Source organism: Equus quagga, chromosome 3 (genome assembly GCF_021613505.1).
Source record: "Equus quagga isolate Etosha38 chromosome 3, UCLA_HA_Equagga_1.0, whole genome shotgun sequence".
NCBI classification, from domain to species: domain Eukaryota; kingdom Metazoa; phylum Chordata; class Mammalia; order Perissodactyla; family Equidae; genus Equus; species Equus quagga.
Genome location: NC_060269.1, coordinates 153,568,092 through 153,586,534, shown reverse-complemented (window position 1 = coordinate 153,586,534; position 18,443 = coordinate 153,568,092). Strand labels below are relative to the sequence as shown.

At 58.2% G+C, this 18,443-nt stretch overlaps 1 protein-coding gene across 2 annotated transcripts in view; it reads left to right on the top strand.

Moving 5' to 3' along the window:
• Window positions 1-11,594: 11,594 nt before the first annotated feature.
• The window catches only part of SH3BP2 (SH3 domain binding protein 2), a 39,567-nt gene continuing 32,718 nt past the window's right edge, over window positions 11,595-18,443 (top strand). The window contains exon 1 of one of the 2 annotated variants that reach the window (XM_046656984.1): window positions 11,595-11,726. The gene's annotated coding sequence lies outside the window, so the exon portion shown is untranslated. The remainder of the gene's footprint in view (window positions 11,727-18,443) is intronic. The other variant, XM_046656982.1, reaches the window with a different exon arrangement.

The window sequence follows — 18,443 nt, the reverse complement described above, 5'->3', positions numbered from 1 at the left end:
GTGGGCATGGAGATGAGAAGCCAGAAGATTCTGAAGAGCTTCTGAAGGTGGAGCCAACAAGATTTCCTGATAGATTGGCAGAATAAAACCTCCCAAAATGTCCATGTCCTAATCCCAAGAACCTATAAATGTGTTAACTTAAATGGTGAGGGGGAATGAAGGCTGCAGATGAGCTGAAATTGCTGATTAGCTGAGCTTGAACTAGGGAGACGATCCTGGGTTATCGGGTGGGCCCAGTGTAATCACGGGGCCCTTCAATGTGGAAGAGGAGGCCAGAGTGAGGCGACATGAGGACTTGACCTGCTGTTTCTGCCTTTGAGGATGGAGGAAGAGGCCCATGAGCCAAGGAATGAGATGATTTCTAAGAGCTGGGAAAGGAAAGAAGGTGGATTGTCTCCTCAAAGGCTCCAGAAGGAATGCAGCCCTGTGGACACCTTGATTTTAACTCAGTGAGACCCACGCCAGACTTGTAATGAGACCTCCAGAATTGTAAGATAATAAATTTGTGTTGTTTTAAGACACTGAGTTTGATGTAATTATTACGGCAGCCACAGGACTTGCACACAGACTGGGGCGGGGTGTGAGAGAAAGTCGAGGAGGGCCTGACATCACCTGCCTGAGCAAGGAGGAGGGTGGAGCTGCCCTCACCTGGGACAGGGCAGGTGGGGTGGAGAGGGGCAGCAATCTTGCTAGCCTGCTCACCGTGGCAGCCCAGAGCCTGGCACAGGCTACACATAGGAGGCCCTTGGCCAAGGTTGGTGGAATGAATGAATGTTTAGGTGTTTAGGAATATATGTGACGTGCATAAGTGAATAAATGATTCCATGAGGCTGAGCTAGGACCCCCAGTCTCCAGGAATGGCTGGGGTGAGGGGGCCAGGAGAGGGTCCAGACAGCCATGCCCCTTGCCAGTCTCCAGAGCTCAGGTAGGCTTGGGCAAGACCTCAGCTGGGCGAAGGGGAGTCAGGGCCCTGCAGGGATGGGGCCCACTCCGTTTTCATCCTGCACAGCCAGCATGATAGGCATCCCTGGCCTGAGGGATCACAGGGTACCCCCACCCCTACCCAGCTTGAGGGGAGCAGCCCAGTGAAGGTGCAGCTTGCCCTCTCCTGCTGCCTTCTTCCCAGCCAGCCTCCTAGCCAAGGCCTGCAGTGCCCCCGCCCCCACCCACATACACTACATCCCGAGAGCTCTTCTGAGAACATCATTTTGATGAGGATTTTAGGCCGGTTAATTTTAAAACTGCAGATGAGAAGCAGGCTCGGAGGAGCAGAGTTTGCTTGCCCTTTGAGAGACATTTGCATTTGTGAAGGAAATCGCCATGCCTCCCCCTCTGCACCAGGAGGAAGGGGGCATGGCTTTATCTCTGGAAACTCTTAATGGGGAAGGCAAGGACTTAAGTTGGTTACTGTCTGGCAACCTCATGTAACTGATTTAGGGTGGTGGCTTCTGGCCTTTACTTAATCTGGTTTGATTCTTATCTAAAAGTTGTGGGACCACCCAATGGCCAGACCCCATCTGCACTGATATCATTTTAACTTTTTTACATGTTCTTTCCTTTGTCTTGTAAAGAGAGGGCTCACATACCTATGCCTTAAATTTAGCCTTACTCTCCACCCATGTTTGCAGCAGTAGCAGGGGCAGCAGCAGCTCCTCCTGCCCGTGGGCCCTGTCCCCATGCCGCAGTAGCAGCTCTGACTGCCCATGGGCCCTGTCCCCATGTTATTCCACACTATTCTCTAAATAAAAGAGCACTACTGCCAGATCTTGAGAGTCCAAGAAATCTTTCTTTCGACTCCTCGACACCTCACCGACCCCGCATCATTTCTTCTCCATCTTATTCCATTTCCTAGACATATTTAGTGCTGGCACATCTTCCCAGACCCTTCAGCCCCAGAGAGAGGATTCTAGAAGGTTCTGAGTCTTTTTATGGGAGCAGAGGGGCCTGGACAGCACTGCCTTGGGCCAAGAAGCCAACCTTGAGATCCTCAGCCTCCTCTTCCAGTCCTGGGCAGTGGGGGTCAGCAAGGCAGGCTCTTCCAGCCAGGGTCCCAAGGGCCAGGAGAAGGGAGGACCCTAGTCAGGGCACTTGCAGCCTGGGCACCTATGGCAAAATCCAGTGGTGGGTGGGTTTAGAGCACAGCAGCTGAGGATGGCAGGGCAGGAAGCCAAAGCAGCCCCAGAGGGGAAGCTGTGACAAGTCTCTGCCCTCTCTAGCCTGAGTGTTTGCATCTGTTCAATGGAGAGAAGCCATGTGCACCTGCTTTTATTGTCTATTAAAGACATTTGTACCAAATACCCACAATGTGGCTAGTGTGTGCCGTTGTCTCTGCTCCCAGGGAAGCCACCCCATCTGGATGAGGGTAATGTGCCCACAAGCTGGAGGGGACATCACCTGTGATGGTGATGCCCACCGGAGCCCCAGCCTCACAGTTCCTGGGCTATGCGGTGATGGCGGCTCTTGGGTCTTTAGTGGCTCCTATTCTTTGTTGGAGCTGTTTTCCTCCTCCCAGGAACCACACCCACCCCCCACCACACAGAGGGGAATGTCTGTATTTCATTCCCAGACAGAGCCTTCTTCTTAGCTATCGGTGAGGGTGTTGGCTGATATTTGAAGTGTCAGCTGATAGATAACCAAGCTGTTACCTGTCAGCTCAGGTGCTGGGTGACAGCTAAAGGATTATCTGTGAGTCTCTGTGCCTTTTTTCAGGAAGCTACTTGAGGGTGTGCTCCACCAAACAGAGGGAGGAAACCAAGAAAGAGGAAGTTGTGGGATGCAGAAAGCAGGGGATCCTGCAGCAGAGAGAACAATGAAGGGAACTTCAGGGTGCTGGTGAAGATGGATCCCAGGGTGAAGGCTGTGCCCCAGCTTAGAAAGCAGAATCTACTTTGAATTGATAGAATACCTGAAATACCGGGATGCCTTGGGGGAGATTTGGACATTTGGCAAAATTTGGAGTTGAATTAGTAATGAGAATTAAGCAAAATTAAGATGACATTAACTCCAGGGGAAGCAAGAAGTTGAGCAAGAAAGGAAAAGTTATCATGATACATTATGTAGCCCAGACTTGCATAGTTGTGTAGTATCACAATGATGTCAACCATGACTATCGACTGAAACAAAATGATGAGGTAACGATATTGGAGGTGAGGAAGTAGAAATATAAGTGTGTTAATTGTGGATATGGGGGTGAAACCAAAAGAATGAGCTAAAAGTTGCGATGGAAAATGAGGGCTGGAGGACTGCTGTGTTTTGTAAGAAGCCTTGTAAAGCTATGGAACACTTTACGTGCATGTATAACTCTGCTAATGAGTAGAAACTAAATTTAAAACACACACAAATGAGTTACGTGCCCCATTTTATCTTGCTGGTCAATCAGCAGGATGCGAACTTGTGCCTCAGGATCAACTAATTTTTGTGTAGCCCCAGAAAGCGTGAATATAGATTCTCCTTATAATAAGTAATACATGCATAGGTAGTAACAAAAGGCTGCTTTTACCTGCTGTCAGATATTGGGGTGCCACGTAAGAGTTTTATCTTCAATAAGCAAAAAACTCTACCTCACTGTTCTCATTTGTATTTATTTATTTACTAGTGAGGTAGAAGATGCTTAAACTTCTTATTGGTCAAGCATGGTTCTTCTTTGTGAATCACTATTTGAGCCCATTTTCAACTAAAGGTAGAAATTTATAAATAACTTGTTAAAACCCTTTTTGTATTTACCTCTTGTTAATGCATGTATTTTGCACATATTCCTTCCCAGTTTGTGGTTTACCTTTCAATTTTGTTTATGCCGTTTTTTGACATTCACCTTTTGGGGCTCACTTTTATGTTGGCATATCTACTGGCTCTTTTCTTTATACTCAAAAGCTGGTCGTTTTACCTTTGGTATTGTACCTAGAAAGCCTGCCTCATCTCCATAGTATATAATCATCTACATTTTCTTTTAATATGTTTTGGGTTCTTTTTTTTTATGTTTTGGGTTCTTTTTTTCACATTTTAAGTCTTTAATCTGACTGAAACTCATTTGGGCATAAAATGTGAGGCAGGGTCTCTCTCTCCCTCTAACTGTTAGCCAAACATTTCAACACTATTAACGAATGAGTTGAGATAACCAGACATGACTTTGTCCTTAATTTTTTTTTTAAAGATTTTATTTTTTCCTTTTTCTCCCCAAAGCCCCCCGGTGCATAGTTGTATATTCTTCATTGTGGGTCCTTCTAGTTGTGGCATGTGGGAAGCTGCCTCAGCGTGGTTTGATGAGCAGGGCCACGTCCGCGGCCAGGATTCGGACCAACGAAACACTGGGCCGCCTGCAGCGGAGCGCGCGAACTTAACCACTCGGCCACGGGGCCAGCCCCTGTCCTTAATTTTGTGCAATACGAAATGGGGGGAAAAAAGGAAGCTTTTATTTCTCTGTGGTTCCGTGGGAGCTGCCCGCGGGCTCTGCAGCCAGGCTTCCTGGGCATACAGCCCAGCGCCCCAATGTGAGCTTCCCTTCTCAGAGGCCCAGTGTTCTCATCTGAAAACGGGGCTCATGCCGTCTCACGGTGGCTGCGGAATGAGATGGGGAAGAGATGCGAAAGGACCTGACAGAGCAGGTGCCCAGGGAAGGCCGTGGTACGCCCCCCTGACTGGGCCTAGTTCAGCCACGCCTCTGCTGAGCCCCACTCCTCACTTCCCTCCTGGCCTTCCTCACATGCTAATCCCAGCATCCCTGGGAGATGGAAATGTCTCTGCTCTTAGAGTCCTTGTCAGGCAGGCTCTGCCTCTTTCCCCTGCCACCGAGGGCTGTGTCTCCTCCTACCCCTCAAGTAAGGCCAGCTCTGGGCTGGGCAGTGCTCAGAAGCTCACTGTGGGCTGATCCGTGCTCATCTTTCCCTAGTCCCACCCACTGTCAGAGGCAGTGAGGAAGGGCGGTGCGGGCAGGGGACTCAGAAGCAGGGCATGCTGGCCCTGAGCCATTCTGAGCTACTGTGGTGGGTGCTGGGCTGGATACTGAGCCTGAGGCACAGGAGGCTCCAGCCCAGCCTGGGTGGGGATGGGAGCACAGGAGTGTATCATGGTGTCAGGGTGCAACTCACAAGTTTGGCCAACTGGTCAGAGGGTGGCACATTTGGAAGGGGGGTGTACCCAGGGCAGCAGCTGGCCCCCCATGATTTGTCCTTAGAGCTGCCCATCATGGTTTGAGGAACCCATGGGAATGGAAATCGAAACCAAAGTCCACTCTTGAGGATGAACAAGTGGAAGGGGGAAGGGAGAGGTCACCTGGGACCCTGGGCTGTGCAGCAGCTGAAGGTCTGGTGAGACTCGCCCAGAACCTGTGAGAGGCCCGGCCGGGTGGGGAGTTCTGGGAGCCTGGTGGGGCAACTCCCTCACTCACTCCTGCCGAGGCAGCTGGATCTGGCCAGCGGCCTGGAGGGCAGGACTGGGGGAGATGAGTCTCTCCTGAGGGTGCCGTGTCCCAGAAGCCCTCCCAGGCTCACCCTCATTCCTCCCACGTCTGGTCAAGGAGGGCTTCACAGTCACGCAGGCCACCTCACACCCTGTCATCTCAGGCACCTCATCCCAGTGTCCAGTGCAGGCCGGGGAAGGGCCAGCTTCCCCCCGACCCTGGGCTTGGGAAGTAGGTGGGGCTTCTCTGAAGGTGACGTGAGCCCTTCAGGTCCTGAAGGCCACAGCTTCCCCTTCCCATCCCCACGCGGGCTTCCCCCTACTCCAGCGCCTTCCTGGAGGTCACATGGACTGTAGGGCAGGGGCTGCAGACGGGGGAGAGCTTGGTGGGGAGGAGGGTGAAGAAGCTTCCGTGTGTACAAACACCCACCTCTTCCACACCACAGGCCGGAAGCGGGACCCAGAATAGAACGGGCCGCTTTCAAGTTCCAAATCGGGTTCCGGGGGCTGAGAGCGGGCGTGTTTGGATGTAAAAATAGAAACACGAGCGTGTGCGTGGGCCCTGTGTCCTCCACCCACGGAGTTGGTGTTTTTAAAATAGAACTTCCTAGTGGGGCCTGCCTGACTCTGTTACTCTATGTAGAAAATTTACCCAAACAAACTTCTCGGAGGGTGACGGCAGCAGCTGACGTAAGCATCTGGCCGTAGGCTTAGGGGTGCTGATGGTAGCCGGCAGTCAGGGTGCAGCCCATTTGGGCAGGGGGAGATGGCTGGCCACAGGAACGCTGGCTGGCCCTTGAGTTGGCCTCACAGCCCCAGGATTCCATTTTCCTCCTGCCCTCCAGCGCTGTGCCCCTACCAGGAGAGCCCTCCCACGTCATCAGGGCCAGCTTGGTCCCGCCATCCCCAGAAAGCCTCCTCTGACTCAGTCAGCCTACACCCTCTCTCAGGCTGGCTGAGAAAGGAGCAGGCCCTGACCCACACACTCAGGCCAGGCCAGTACTGGGCGTGAGGGGCAGCGGGGCAAGTCGGACACATGCCCTGGCCTCCAAGTGGTCACAGTGAGCAACCTGGCCAGAAGCCCATGGACTGGGGCCACCCACTGAGGGCAGCCTCTGAGCAGAGCCCTCTGCTGGACAATACTGGGACCCAGAGCTCGGGAAGAGGGCCGTGCCCCCAGGAGCCCCAGCCTGGGCAGGGGGAGGATGGTGAGGAAGTCTAGCGAGTTCTGTGCAGTGTGGCGGGTGAGGCTGGGATGTAGATGGGCATCTGGGCAGGAGCCTTGGGGGACCGAGAGGCCTCCTGGGGCAGTGATACTGAGCTGGCTCTCCTAGGAGGGACGTAAGAGGTTCGAGGGGCAGAGGGGAAACCAGCTGCAGGAGCGCTAGCATGGAATCTGGATGATCTCTAGCCCAGCATACAGGCATCCCGAGAGCCATCCTCCACGACCCACCCTCTGGCCCTGGCTCCCACTCTGCTGCTTTCTCCTTGGTTCCAGCAAAAGAAAAAACACCCCCACCTCCCACCCGGGGCAAAGCAGCACGAGAGAGCACTGGAGGCAGGCGTGGGATTCAGGAACGGCCCGGAGCCTGAGGTGGACGGTTCCTGCCCTGCCTGTCCTCCCTGCCAGTGCACACACTGACAGCGGGTTCCCTGGAAGAGGTCCCTGCCCCGGGCCCTGTCCTCGAAGCCACCGCAGCAGCCTGCTGCCTATGTGTATGAGGCCCAGCCCTCCTTCCCCGGCTTCCCAAGAACACAGCAGCCAGCGCTCCCTTCAACCTCACTCCCCCTCCCTCACCTGCAGGGCTGTGTGGCCAGAAGCCCTGCCCAGCTCCTAACGGGCTCCCTCTGGAGGGGGCTAGGGGATGGGGTGGGAACTTGTTCTTCACTGTCCCCAACTGAGCAGGCCAGCTGCCGGAGGGCACAGTGGTGCAGGCCATGGCCTTGGCCCTGTGCCGGAACAGGCCTGCCAAAGTGTTCCGAGCCCCCTTCCCCTCGCCACACAGCCAGCCTGGCGAGGGGGTGCTTGGTGTGACCACAGGGCTACGCCTGGGGTTGGGATGGATAACAAGAGTGATGCTTCCAGGGTCCTCTGGACATGGGGGCTCGTTGGGCTGCTCTGCCTAAACCCGACCTTTCCCTGGGCCACCCCTTGAAGGCCCTGTCTGGTGACTCACCAACCATTTGTTGAGCATCTACTCTGTGCCAGGAAGGCCGTGAGGCCCTGGGGAAGCAGCAGTGACTCGGGCAAGCGGGGTCCTGACCTTGTGAGATGATACTCCAGAGGGTGCCCGACCCTATCAAAAGAAATATATAGGGGTTCAGAGGAGGACAGGGGAGGGAGGGAACATGAGGACAGTGGACAGCTTTAAAAAGAGAATTAAGGAGAGAACTGTCTACTGAAGTGATACTGAAGCAGAGACTGAGAGAACTGAGGAGGTGAGCCATGCAGAAATCTGGGGGAAGAGTGATCTAGGAGGAGGGAATAGCAAGTGCAAAGGCCCTGAGGTGCAAACGTGTCTGACATTGGAGAATCAGCAAGGAGGCCAGCGCAGTGAATGCAAAGTGGGAACTGGGAAGAGAGGAGCTCAGAGAGAGAACAGCAGGACTGTGTAGGCGAGTGCCATAGTGAGGACTTCGGCATTTGCTCTGGGAGATTCCAGAGTGGAGAAGTGACATGATCTGACTGGCATTGTGACTGGATCCCTCTGGTGTGACCATGGACCTACCAGGCAAGGACAGGAGTAGGAGACCAGATGAGAGAGGATGGGGCAGGGAGGGGCCAAGAAGGCGCAGGATCCCAGGTGTATTTTGCACATAGAGCCACCAGGACTTCCGGACAGACAGGTCATGGAGTGAGAGGAGGAGAGGCGTCAGGAATGATGCTGAGGTTGCAGGCCTGAAATGGGGAAGGCTGGGGAAATGAGGTGCTGGCTTTTGGATGTGTTAAACCTGTGATGTTGAGACATCCAGGATTTTGAGCCTGGTGGTCAGTGCAGAGGCAGGTGCTGGTGACGTGACTTTGCACATGGTCGGGATTCATGCAGGCGCTGCTTAAAGCCCTGAGACTTTTGGGGAGGTGGTAACCCCTGGGCCACCAGCAGATCTTGCTTCTCCCATCCTGATCTTAGCAGGGTCCTCCCTCTCATCCCCACTGCAGCTGCCTCTGGGTGCCTGGGCTCTGGCTCAGCCCACCAGATCAGCAGCCATGGCTACGCTAATGATGAGCACGGCAGGGGGACCGGCCCTGCGCTTTGGCAGACATCCTGTGAGTGTGGTTCAGGCCTTCAACACAATCGTGCTCTGGGGAGGCCAGGTCACTCCTCTCCCCTAGCCAGCCAGAAGTCCTTGCCTCATTTCTGCTCACCTGCAGTGCTGGGCCTGCCTGTACACCCTCCCCAGCAGGCAGACCCTCCTTCTCACCCATACCTGTCCTGCTACCTCCCGTGGGAACCCCTGGGTGCCAGCTCCTCTGGCCTCTGCCTCCTGCAAGTCCTGGTTCAACAGGCTGCTCTGAGCTGCCCTGAGGTCCTAGCCAGGGTCCTCACCCCGCACAGGCCCTGCGGTTAGACTGGTGAGGGAGGAGAGGAGCAATGTGAGTGGTCAAACTCTCTCCAAGGTGGAGGCTGCACCCTGTGCCCCGTTTGGCAGAGAGGCCCTGCACGCAGAGGTGGATTTGCAGCCCTGGGTGATAATTCTCTGGGGTACCCGATCTGTCCAAACTGTATGCAGTAACCCTGATGATGAGGCCTCTCAGTCCTAGTCTGCCACCTGTCACCTTGGAGCATGGCAACTGAAGCCAGCGCCTGCCCACCTTGGTGTGCTCTGGCCGGAGGCACCAAGATCTGGCTTTGCTCCATTCTGTTCCCAGTCTCTGTCTCTCACCCCAGCCACACACTCCAGGAAGAGGTCATTCACAGTGACACGATGGTGTCTGCTCATGTGTCCATCTGCTTCCTCCCCTGAGCCACAAGGGTGGAGATTTCCCTACATCATCTTAGTGTCCCCAGGGCCCAGTGCAGGGCCCGCTTGGTCCGCTGCACCAGACGTCAGGGAACTCCAGTGTCCATCTCCAAGGTAGTGAGCACTCTGTCAGGAGCTCTGGCCCAGTTGAGCAGCACTGAGCCCCCTCCACGTGGGGCCCTGTTCCAGGAGAGGGGTGACCACATGGGGTGCTAATGGTGGCTGAGCCTGGCCACTTCCACAACTGCTTCTGTGGGCTGGGAGTGGCAGGATTTCAGCATCTCTGGGGTCCAAGTCCAACCCTGAGAGCTGAACTGGGCTGTGAGTGGGTGGGGTCACAGACTGGGACCAGGATGGGGGTGGTCCTGGGTCAGACAGGGCAAGTATCCGTCAACCCTGGGGGATGAAGGGCTGGAGTACCGGGCCTTCTGCTTGCTTCCATCCTCCCCCAAATTTCTCCTGCCATCTCTCCAGTGGATGGACCCCTGTTGTTTTCCGGATGGGGAAACTGAGGCCCTGCTGTCTGAAGACTGTCCCATAGCCTTGCCCGCCTCCGGCCACCTGTCCCCTGAGTTGCCCCTTCCTCTCCAGTGGTCCTGCCTTGATCCTTGTCTCTTCCCAGTAGGCAGGGTCCTCTCCCCCACGACTGGACTCAGGGCCTGGCCACGTGGTTTTCTGGCCTCTTCCACTTTCCCCCACCCCTGGTTAACTAATCTGACCCTGACTGTGTCTCACCAGCTGGGATGTGTGCTGTTGCAGCCAGGTCTCCCCTCTCTGGGGCCTGGGACCTGTTGCTGGGCAGCTCTGGGACAGGTGGACAGTGACAAGCTTTATCAAGCTGCAACTCTGGGCACCCCCATGGCCTGGCTACACCTCTTCAAGGCCTTGAGGAACTTTGGCCTCAGCATAACCCAAACCCAGCCCCTGCTGCCCCTGCATGGTTCAGAGCTGCCAGTGTAGCCATTGCTGCTCTATGGGACTCTGGCCCCTCATGTCCTGTGTAGCACAAAGGGGCAAACCTTGGCCTCTTACCTGGACAAGGTTCAGCCCCTGCTGGGCTGGCCTTCTGTCCTCCCCTCAAGCCCCTTCAGGCCCTGGCCCAGATCCTGTCCTTCCCTGCTCACGACTTCCTAGGCTCTAGGACTGGAGGTCCAGCCCCTACTCCTCATGGGGATGACCCTCCCATCCTCCTCCTCATGCCCCAAGCAGTTGACCTCTTCCCTGGAAGGTTCCACTCATCTACATGCTTGCCGGCCTTGCTCCCTCTCCCTAGAACACCGTCACTCTGTCTGCACTGCTCACATGGCCTACCTGGCCCTTAGGGTTTCCCCCAGGAAGCATTTCCTCCTGAAAGCCCCTTCTCCTAGGAGACCTGCCAAGCCCTTTCTTCCTAGGCCCCTACCCCTTAAACAGGGTTATCTAGGCCTACAGCTGGACTTGTGTCCCCACGGCTGTATGGAGGGACCTTGTTGGTTGGGAGCCTCCCAGGAGGCAAATTGAAAAGTACCCTGTTTTCTGGGCCTCACGGCTTTGGCGCGAGTCCCCTGGGCCACGGGAGTTCAGATCTGGTCCAAGGTCTGTATTCTGGTTTGGAAGTGTCTGAAAAGCGCCCTGGAGGCTCTTTAGAAACAAGGGCAAGGTTCCAGAGGTCGAGTTCCCAGCAAGCGCTCTTCTGCCAGTGGGGGTTCATCCTGTGCCCCTGCCCGGGGCCTCTTGACCTGAGTCAGACCCACGAGGCAGGGGTGAGGCTGGGGATGGACACTGCCTCCTCCTGCAGGGTCAGGATCATAGGGTGGCGGGGGCGACGCCTCCTCCAATGGGGCCACCGAGCGTCACGGGGCCGGACACAGACAAGGAACAGACACGCTCCTCATTCGTTCCCTCACCTGCATTTACTGAGCACCTACTGTGTGCCGTGTGGACGGTGACATCCGCCTTCTCCTCCCCGGGAGCGGGGGTGGGGAAGGGTGGGCGCCCCTCGCACCCTGAGGCCCCGGCCCCGCCCTGCGCCCACCTTGTACCCGGGAGGACCGCGAGCAGCGCCCGGGGCCTCCAGCTGGCCAGAGGAGTCTCGAGGGGGGCCCGCGGCGGGGCGGAGACTGGGCTCCAGAGGAGGCGGGGCCGTGCAGGTGGGGGCGGGACCGAGGGTCAGGGGAGGCGGGGCCGGAGGGGCGGGGCCCGGAGCCAGGGCAGGCGGCGCCCGGCGCACGGGGGCGGGGCCGGGGGCGGGGCCGGGAGCGGGGCCGGGAGCGGGGCGGGCCCGGCGGGACTGAGCGCCTGGCTTCGGGCCGGGCGGGCGCGCCTGGCGACCGAGCCGGGAGCCGCCGCCAGGACACGGGGCCCGCGGGCCGGGAGCAGAGCCGCTGCGGGTAAGGCACGGCGGCGGGGCGCGGACGGGCAGGGCGCGATCGCGTCCCCCGGGCTGGCCGGGGTCCCCGGGGCCACGGTCCTCGTCGCAGGGCGGGCGGGGGGCGGTCAGCTGCGGTGCGCGGGGAGCCTGATGGCGCCATTGCCTGAGGAAGCGCGCGGGTTCGGGGTGCAGCCAGGAGGCCTAGGGGTGAAGGGCGGTGGCGTCCCGTCTGTCTCGCGTCTCTCTCGTCCCTCTGGCCACCGCTTCCTCAGACCCCTCGGGTTAGCGGGCCGCCGCAGGCCCCCATTACACAACCCATCCGGCCAGGCCTCCAAAGACTCAGGCAGGGAATTTGCTCCCACCTCCTCCCAGTAATCCAAACTTTCCTTCCCTCTGCCCGCTCAACAAAGGTGGGAGAAAAGACACCTGTTGGAGCTGATTCACACTGAAGTGTGAGTGACTGTTAGCCCAGTGGCTCTGGGGAGTCTGCGACTCTTACTATGGGGAACAGTGAGTGTCAGAGAGGACGGCAGAGTGTATGGGAGAGTGGGGGTTGGGGTCAGCCCATTCCACATGTACTCCCGGCCCCTCCCAGCAGCCCAGCTCTTGCCTGCTACTCTGGGCCTTGGCGTCTCCTGGTGAAGCCGTGCTGACAGTCTGCTTCCTCTGGCGTGTTGAGAGGGCCTGAGCCCTGCTTCAGTGTGCCCGCCTGGAGCCCAATCCCTTTGCCACCCTGCGTGACCCTGAGTGCCTCACATCCTCTCTCTGTGCCTCGGTTTGCCCACCCATCAGTGCTGGTGACATCTGTGCCTGCTGATCGGATGGGCATGCTGAGTGAAGTGCCCGTCAGAAGTGGACCTGGCCTGGGGCAAGGGCTCCATGTGGGACCACAGGGATTGCTGTGTGGATAACACACATAGGATCTTGCTGTTGAGGCATGTAACCAGGCCCCAGCACAAAGGGGGCTCAGGAAATGTTACGTGCTGCAATGATGACGATGAAATGTGTAGAATTTTTTCACGGCAGTCTGAGGGCTGAGGGAGCATGTAAGCCCTGGAGTGGGAGCAGGATTCCAGGTTGAAGTCCAGCCTGGCACTGACTCATTGTGACCCCAGGTCAGCCCCCTGCCCTCTCTGGCCCAGTCTCTGAAAGATCAAAGAAGGAGCTGGGTTCAATCACTTCCTGGCTCTCCCCCTACTGTGTCCTTTACCCAGGACACCCATACAGGAGGCCCCCCTGGGAGCCAGGGCTCCACTCCAGATGTGACAGAGGGCCAGGATGGGGGCTCCAAGGGGTGAGAACTCTTTCAAACTCCCCTCCTCTGCTCCTCCTCCCATTTCTTGTCTCTGTGCCCCCATGTTGGGGCATACCCTGGGCAAAGGTGGCAGGCAGAAGGACAGACCAATGGACGACCCAGTCCAGTCCTGGTCAGCCCTCAGGAAAGAGGGATGCTGACAGGGTGCCTGGCCTTTTCGAGGAGTCCCTCAGGCCTACAGAGTCAGGGAGGAGCCCACCAAGGAGACCAGCCTAGGAGAGATAGAAGGAGGGTGGGCGGGCTCCAAACCTGCCTTGGCTCTTCCTGTTCACATGGACAGAGGAAAGGGAGGTGCTGAGTCAGCCCCCAGCCCTCCCCCCACATGGATACATGCATGCATGCAGGCAGGCCTACAGATGGTAAGCCTGAGGGAGCCCAGAGAGACAAAGTGGCCCAGGCTTGGCCACAGAGGGGCTGGGTCCTGGGTTTGAATCCGGCTGCCACCATTTACTCGCTGTGCGGTCTTGGCTAGGAGGCTTCACACTGCTGAGCCTCGGTTTTCTCATCTGTAGAGTGGGGGTGGTAAACCACTGTCTGCCTCATAGCTGGTTGTGGATGTCCAAGGGGCTGCTGGTGGCGTGTAATTGGTGTTCAGTGACAGAGAGCCGCTGGGGGTGCTTTCCCCAGCCTGCACTGCTGGACAGCAGGGACAACTGGACCACCTCTTTTTGAGGGTAGGGGTGGGACCAGGCCTGGAGAGGCCTGGGGCAAAGGGCAGGCTTGCAGGTTCCCACCTGCTTGGATCTCGTGGCAAAGCCTGAGTCTATCAGAAGCAGCCAGATTGGGGAGCCACCTGGGTCCTCCTGGCTTCTGTCCTTGAATCTCTGTTGTGGGGCACCAAGAGTCAGTGACTGTGGCAGGCCCCACCCTCCCCTCACTGGCTGGCTATTAGGTGGCCTCGGTAAGCCCTGAGCACACGCATATACGGTTCTTTAATAACTCATGTAGCATGGCCAGCCCTGGGCAGCCTAGCTGAAGGAGGTGGGCCACAGGTGGCCGGTGAAGGCAGGGTTTGCAATCAGGTGGAGGACTCTGAGCCATGGCAGACAGCCGTGAAGGTACGGACAGACTCAGCCAAAGGCTGGCAGTGGGGAGGGTGGCATACCAGTTTGATCAGAGTGGCCTGGTGTGCGCTGGATGAGGTGAGGGTGTCGATGGAGATGTGGATGAAAGTGCAAAGGGGTCTAGGAGGTGGTGGTGGGGGTCTCAGGATGCTGCAATCCTCCCTCCAGGGTGGGTGGCCTCTCTCCAGAAGGCCTCTGGATCTCTCCAGTCGCCCTGCCCAGGCATCCAAGGGCTAGGGACAGTCCCACATGTGGGCTGCCTAAGTTCCAGAGGTTGTGGGGGAGCATTCTGGGCTCTTTGTAGCCTTGGGCAGGCAGGCCCAGCAGTGCAGCCTGGTCACCCTCTTCACCACCCCTTCTCCTGTGCACAGGAGGGCAGACAGGATAATGCCAGGAGGAATGGAGCTGCCTCTCAGCCACGGGCCAGGAGACCTGAGCCTCTTCAGTGAATTACACTTCCTGACTCCAGGTGACAGAAGCCCCTGGCTCTGGGCCACACCAGCAGATTTGGGCTCAGGGGCCAGGCTCCTGAGCTGCACCTGAACTCCAGGAGCTGTAGGCATGAAGGGCAAGTCCAGGCTGGGCTCTCGTCAGGAGGGGGCCTCACCATGCTTGAGGTGGCATGGGCTCCCAGGAGGGAAGATCCCCCCCGACACACACAATCCTTTGCCCAGGCAGCAGAACTTCTGAGGTTCCAGCTCTGAGGCCACCTGAGTGGTCAGCCCCTGCTTGCCCCCGCCCCAGGTCACGGACCATGCTGGAGCCTACTGGCAGGACTGGCGCTTCTTTCACCCCTGGCCCCAAGGTCCAGAGGTGACTGACCCTCGGCCCATGTGGCCTGGCCATGGCAGATTCCAGCTGTCCTTGCCAGCTGGCCTCCTGGAGGGTGTGGGCTGGGTCACCCGAGGCAGTGGCCTAGGGAGGCTGCGGCCGGAGGAGTTGGAAGGGCACCTTTGTGGTGTCCACACCCCCCTGCCCTGCGGCCATGTTCCAATTCCGAGAAGTGCCCTCTGCTTCCCTGTGAATCAGATGTTTATTGTGTGCGCCAAGCCCTGGGTGGGGGCTGTCCACTGCCAAGCACGCCTGTTCCAGGCTGCTGGGTAGGGTGCAGGGTGCCTGCCTGCTCAGGCCTGCAAAGGGAAGTGAGTTCCCTGCCCCAGGATCTGCCAGGCTGATGGGTGACAGCCTTGAGGTGGCAGCATGCTTGCCATGACAGGGGTAGGGTCCCCCACAGACAGGGGCTGAGCCAGCCCCAGCAGGCTTCCCCAGGGCTTCTCCCAGGAAGCAGAGGGGCTGTGTTCCCAGTGTGGGAGTGACCTGTGTCCCCTTCATATCTGAGTGACTCTCTGGGCTTCAGCTCCCTCCATGTGAAGTTGGGTAAAAACAGTTCTAACTCATGGTATCCTTGGGGAAATTAGATGAGATGCTGCCGAGGAGCCCTCACTGTGGGCGTCTGGAGCCCTGTGAGGGGCCCCATCGAGGCTGCAGCCCCAGACCCAGGTCATGCACAGATCCTACAGCTCCATTTTGGGGATTTCCTCCAGCTTTGCCTGAGAGGATGTTATAATCCAGCAACCCTGTTTCATGGCATCAGAGGGCCATGTGTCCTTACACAGTGGGCTGCCCAGGGCCCTGCCCACTGCCCTGAGCCAGGGGTAGAAGCCAGCCAAGCCGCCAGCCCTCGCTGCTGCCTGCCCCCAGCAAGGTAGGGAGAGGTCCGGGGTCGGCCTGGGGCCTGGAATGCTGAGGTGGACCTTGACTTGGCTGCACACCTTGGGAGCCCACGGAACACCCCTAGTCCACCTGGGGCCCCAGATGGGGGCCTGGGCCTTTGCCACCCACCTCCAACCCCTGCCTCTGGGGCAGTGGTGGACTGCCTTCAGAAAGCTGCTGCCCTCTGCCCTCTGCTCCTCTCATACAAGCCAGGTACCCTGTGTACTAAGCCCTGTGCAAGGCATGGGCCCACGGCAAGGCGTGGGCCCCAGGAGTGGACAGGCCTGCAGGCCGGAGGGCCAGACCTGCTGACAGATACCCACAGATAGCAGCCCAGCCTGTCTGGCCCACCCTATCACTCTCTCCCTCAGATGCAGTTTAATAAAAGCCTAGGTGTCTGTCCTGCTGGGTGCTCAGGACCCTTCCCCACACCCTAGCTGAGCTCCTCCCCTGAGCCCCAGCCTGTTCCCTGGTGACCATATTTACCGGTCTGCCTCCCCCTGCCTGACTGACTGGGAGCTCATGAAGGACAGGGCCACATCTGGGTGCCATGCCCAGCGGTGCCATGAGGGCAAGCATGGCTCTCCCTGTGGGAAGTCCCACTGTGAGCCTCCCAGAAGCTCCTCCTGAAGCGCCAGCAAGTGGTGGCCCCGGGCAGGGCTCTGCAGGCTGCAGGCAGGGCAGCCGCTGGGCCAGGCGCTCTGTGTATTTGTTGCTCTCTGCCTGGGTTTGACTCTGTGCTCAGCATCCAAGACAAATGCTCCATCATCCTGGAAGGCCTCTGCTCCCCGGGTTGGCGGAGTTTCCAATCGAATAATACTGGGTTGTTGTGCTGCGGCCTAGCTCAGAACTCTCCAGGTTTCCATCACAGTGTCCCTCCCACCCTCCACCCCAATACCACCTTGCCACCCTGTCCTGGCCTGCAGTAGGCTCCAGCTGCCGCAGCCCTCCTGGCTCAGATAGGGGACTGAGGTCAGGTTTCTGTGGGGTCCCACCCTAAATGGAAGCGGTTCCTTTCTCTGTGGCTGTTCCTTCCTAGAGATGTATGTTGGGGTAAAAACTGGGGTCAGCTTGGGCTCCCCCGAGATGCTGGCCACAGTGGGGACCCCATCTTTGGGTCCCAGGAAGCCAGGCTCCGAGGCAGGGCCTGGCAAAGTTCGATCTGCAACAAGTAAGAGAGTGATGGGGAAGGATCCAGAAAAGCGGGCCTGGACCCCTGAATGGACCGGAACTGGAGGGAGGCATCACCTTGTCTCCTGAAGAATGTCTCTCCTTAATCCCAGCTGCTTCCTCTCCTCCTACTTGAGACCAGAAAGGGAAGACTTTCCGGAGGGGCGAGCAGCTGGTGCTGGCTCCCTGTATCCCCTGATGGTTGGGCAGATGCAGTGCTGGGGTCCTGTCCCTTGCAGGCAGGTCCTTGGTCAGCTGGGTGGGTTTGACCATGGTGAGCAGAAGATGGAGTGGCCACGTCCCCTGCCTGTCAGCACAAGACAGGAGGTGGCTTCTCATTGCCATCACCATGTGGCCTCTAGGAAGGCAGGATGGCTGCCTGGTGCTGGGCAGGATGCATGGTAATGACCGGGCCATGAGCTGGACACAGCAGAGGGCCTCAGAGCCTCCACAGTCAGTGTCAGGCCACCAAGGCCTTGCTGCTCATCCACCCAGCTCCTGTCCAAGCCGATGTGCTTGGGGGTAGAGCCTCAGCCTCCAGCAGGGGAGGTATCGCCACCCACCACCCTGCACCCCACCCTATCTCAGGACCTTGTCTGTGCTGTACCCCCACTGGCCACCCTTCCCCCACAAAATCTTCCTCCCCCTCTGCCTCCTGTTCTCTCTCAAATCCCACCTAGGGTAAGGATACACTGCTCCGGGGGCCCTCACCCCAACAGTTTGCCACCTGGCATGCACCACGGCTGGGACCCCCAGTGCCGGCTCCCTACCACACAGGGGAGCTGCTCCAGGGTCGGCCGTGGGGACAGGAGACCCTGGAATAACTTCCTTTTGGGGCCTCATCAGGACCCGGCCCAGTTTGGTTCCAGACGCTGGGGTGCAGCTGCCAGAGGAGCTTCTGTCCTTCAGTCAGAGGAGCTCTCTCGGGCCTGGGGATGGAGTACAGGGACAGCCCCAGGCGGGGGCAGGCCCTGGGTTCATGCCCAGCTTGCCTCAGCTCCAGTGGCCCTGGTGTTCTCCTGCTGTAAGATTGCGTGAGGGATAGAGCCCATCTCTGAGTTCCCCAACCCATCCTGGGGTCCTGAGCACCTGGCCTCAGAAGGTTTGCCACAAAAGATCAGTCTTTCCATTTTCTTAAGAATGTGACCAGGAGGGTGAAGTGCTGTGGTTGGTGGTGGCCATAGCCACTCTAGGGGCAGGAAGTCGCTGGGGAAGGAAGAGAGTTGAGAAAGAGGCCCCTTCCCCCCTGGGAGGATCTAGGAGGCCCTGCCCCAAGCCCAAGGGTCCTGCCAGCCAGGCACCCAGGGGGCGATGTTCCGGGGCTGGAGTCTTGGGAGGCAGGAGGAGACGGCCTCACTCCAGGCCCAGGCCAATGGCCTCCAGGTTGATTCACCCACCCGCTACAGACCTGCACGGGGCCCTCCTGGGTGGTGGGCCTGGGGCTGGCTGTGGGGAAGCGTCCAGCCCTGGGTGA